The following is a 3,477-nucleotide window of genomic DNA, read 5'->3' on the forward strand; positions in this document are numbered from 1 at the left end:
GTGTGTGTGTGTGTGTGTGCGTAATATTCCTGTGTGTGTGTGTGTGTGTGTGCGTTACTTCTTCCTTATCCATTCATCTACTGATGGACTTGGGTTGCTTCCATATCTTGACTATTGTAAATAATGCTGCAATGAACATAAGGATGTATATATCTTTTTGAATTAAAGTTTTCATTTTCTTGGATAAACACCCAGTAGTGGAATTACTGGATCATAAAGTATTTCTGTTTTTTTTTTTTAAGATTTTATTTATTTGACAGACACAGCGAGAGAGGGAACAGAAGCAGGGGGAGTGGGAGAGGGAGAAGCAGGCTTCCCGCAGAGCAGGGAGCCCGATGCGGGGCTCGATCCCAGGACCCTGGGACCATGACCTGAGCCGAAGGCAGACGCTTAACGACTGAGCCACCCAGGCGCCCCAAGTATTTCTATTTTTAATTTTTTGAGGACCCTCCATACTGTGGCTGTACCGGTTTGCATTCCCACCAAGAGTGCAAGAAGGTTCCCTTTTCTCCACCCTTGTCAATACTTTATTTCTCTCTCTTTTTTTTTTTTAATTTTAACCATTCTGACAGGTACCTCATTGTGGTTTTGATTTGCATTTCCCTGATGATTAGTGATGTTGATCATCTTTTCATGTGTCTGTTGACCATCCGTATGTCTTCTTTGGAAGAACATCTATTCAGATCATCCCCCCATTTTTTAATTGGATTGTTTGTGTTTTTTCTGGTGTTGTGTTGTATAATTCTTTATATACTTTGAGTATTAATTCCTTATCTGATATATCATTTGCAAATCTTTTCTCCCATTCAGTAGGTTGCCTTTTTGTCTTGTTGATGGTTTCCTTTGCTGTGCAAAAGCTCTTTATCTTTATTTTGATGTAGTTTCAATAGTTTATTTTAGCCTTTTTCCTTTGCCTTAGGAGACATATCTAGAAAAATGCTGCTATGACTGATGTCAGGGAAATTACTGCCTGTGTTTTTTTCCAGGATTTTTATGGTTTCAAGTCTCTTAGATCAGGAACAAGACAAGGATGTCCATTCTCACCACTTTTATTCAACATTGTGCTAGAAGTCCTAATCATAGCAAACAGACAAGAAACAGAAGTAAGAGGCACCTAACTGGTAAGGAAGAAGTTAAATTTTCACTATTTGCAGATGACATGATATTGCATATAGAAAACCCTAAAGACTCCACCAAAAAACTATTAGAAGTAATAAATGAATTCAGTACAGTTGCAAGATGTAAAATTAATATCCAAAGATTGGTAGCATTTCTATATACATTAATGACAAAGTAGCAGAAAGAGAAAACTAAGAAAACAATCCATTTAGAATTGCACCAAAAAGAATAAAATACCTAGGAATAAATTTAATCAAGGAGGTGAAAGACCTGTACCCTGAAAACTATAAAACATTGATGAAAGAAGTTGAAGAAATGGAAAGGCATTCCATGCTTATGGATTAGAAGAATTAATACTGATAAAATGTCCGTACTACCCAAAGCAATCTACAGATTCAGTGTGATCCCTATCAAACTATCAACAGCATTTTTCACAGAACCAGAACAAATAATACTAAAATTTAAATGGAACCACAAAGACCCCAAAATAGCCAAAGCAATAAATCTACTATCAGGCATAAGCATGACCCTGATCCACTTCTCTAACCCTAAAGGCAACCATAATCTGGTACAAGTCCATTTCTTTTTTACGATTTTTTTTTTTTTTACTTGAGACAAAGAAGAGCCCACACGAGCACATGAGCCAGGGAGAGACAGAGGCAGAGGGAGAAGCAGATTCCCCGCTCAGTGGGGAGACCAACACTGGGCTCAATCCCAGGACCCTGAGATCATGATCTGAGCTGAAGGCAGACACTTAACAGACTGAGCCACCTAGGTGCCCTGGAAACTTTCCTTTTTAAACACTGTGGTAAACTACACATAACATGTACCATCTTAACCATTTTTAGATGCATGGTTCCGCAATGTTAAGTACATTGACACTGTTGTACCGCCGCCACCACCATCCACAGAGCTCCTCATCCTGCACATCTCTGCCCATTAAACCAGGACTTCCCCTCCTCCAGCCCCTGGCTCCACCATCTGCCTTCTGTCTCTATAAATCTGACTGCTCTAGGGAACTCATAGAAGTGACTCATACAGTATTTGTCTTTTTGTGTCTGGCTCATTTCCTTGAGCGTAATGTCCTTGAGGTTCACCCACATTGTGGCAGGTGTCAGAATGTCCTTCCTTTCGGAGGCTGAAAAATATTCCATGGTGTCTACAGACCACATTTTGTTTGTCTGTTCATTCGTCAGTGGACACTTGGGTTGTTTCCACCTCATCTACTGTGAATAATGCTCATGAGAACATGGATGTACAAGTATCTCTTTAAGACTCTATTTTCAATTCTTCTGAAAATATACCCATAAGTGGAATTGCTGGATGGTAATTAATTTGATTCAGTTTTTGAGCCTCTATGCAACTCCAGAGTCAGGGGATGTGACTTTGCTTCTTGGCGCCCCACTAAAGGCACACACGTGCTTGTTTTTCAGTTTCCATAATTGTATCAACATTTCTCGTCCTACATTTGCTCCTCTCTCATTGCCTTTTTTCCTTCTTAGCTTATGTCCTCCTAATAAATCCCCTAATTGTCTTTCAATGAGGTTTTGGAAAGAAATGTGTATGTCCCATCTGCATGTTTATGTGGAAGTCCTTCTATCTGTCCCTAAATTCAGCAGTCCCAAATTCTAAGCTTTACAAGAGTTCACTCCTCTTTTAAACTTTGAGTTTTTTGCATCCCACAGCACCTCACTTAAAATTTCTAAAGGCTTAAGTTTCAATAACATATAAAGGGATAAATTAACATATCAATTTCAGCCCATTTAGAAAGCACAGATAAGCAAAAGGAACAAAAAATATCCAGCACAATTCTACTACTCAGAGAATAACACTGTAAATAAACTAGATTTACCTTCTAGATTTTTCCATGTGCACATCAGCCCCTGCCTGGGTTGTCTCTTGTTCTGTCTACACCTCAACCAGATATGGAACACAGCTCCCTAAGTTCTCCTGAAGAGCCCTCTTCCGCCAGAGATCTAATGACAGATTTCACAGAAGAGATTACACTGAGGAGATAGTTCACATTGCGTCCCCACAACAAACCACTTACAACCCACCACAGACATTTCTCTTCTTCAAATTCCTTTTCTGCTATGCTGCCTGCCAGTGAGGGTTCTTCTGTCTTACCTTCTCTTTATAGGGCCTGCTGTCTCATTCCCCCAGATCCCCACCACTCTGATGCCCTATGACTTCCCACCTCTTTGCCCTCACCTCTGACCCCATTCCTGCCCTCAGCATCCCTGGGACATAACCCAGAAGTTGTGCACGTCACTTTGCTCACATCCTGTGACCAAAAGGACCCACAGTTCCCTGAGGGAGAGAAACATTGTGGGTTTTTTAAAAAGATTTTATTTTATT

The sequence above is a fragment of the Callorhinus ursinus genome, unplaced genomic scaffold (assembly GCF_003265705.2).
Source record: "Callorhinus ursinus isolate GAN/ISIS: 27379988/994484 unplaced genomic scaffold, GSC_fseal_2.0 scaffold101, whole genome shotgun sequence".
Taxonomy (NCBI): Eukaryota; Metazoa; Chordata; class Mammalia; order Carnivora; family Otariidae; genus Callorhinus; species Callorhinus ursinus.